This window comes from Rhincodon typus, chromosome 35, assembly GCF_021869965.1.
Source record: "Rhincodon typus isolate 14 chromosome 35, sRhiTyp1.1, whole genome shotgun sequence".
NCBI classification, from domain to species: domain Eukaryota; kingdom Metazoa; phylum Chordata; class Chondrichthyes; order Orectolobiformes; family Rhincodontidae; genus Rhincodon; species Rhincodon typus.
Genome location: NC_063366.1, coordinates 6,300,324 through 6,300,698, shown reverse-complemented (window position 1 = coordinate 6,300,698; position 375 = coordinate 6,300,324).

The following is a 375-nucleotide window of genomic DNA, read 5'->3' as shown; positions in this document are numbered from 1 at the left end:
ACCCCTCGCTCTCATCCTGTTAAAGTGACTCCCTCTCCTCACTCTCCCGTTCATGTGACTCCCTCCCCTCACTCTCCTGTTAGTGTGACTCCCTCACCTTACTCTCCTGTTCATGTGACTCCCTCCCCTCACTTTCTTAGTGTGACTCCCTCTCCTCTCTCTCATCCTGTTAATGTGACTCCCTCACCTTACTCTCCTGTTAGTGTGACTCCGTCCCCTCCCCCTCCTCATCTTAGTGTGACTCCATCTCCTTACTCTCCTGCTCTTGTGACTTCATTCCCTCAATCTCGCCCTGTGAGTGTAATTTTCTCCCTTCACTCTACTTCTGTCAATGTGACTCCCTCCCCTCTCTCTCTGTCAGTGTGACTCCCTCCC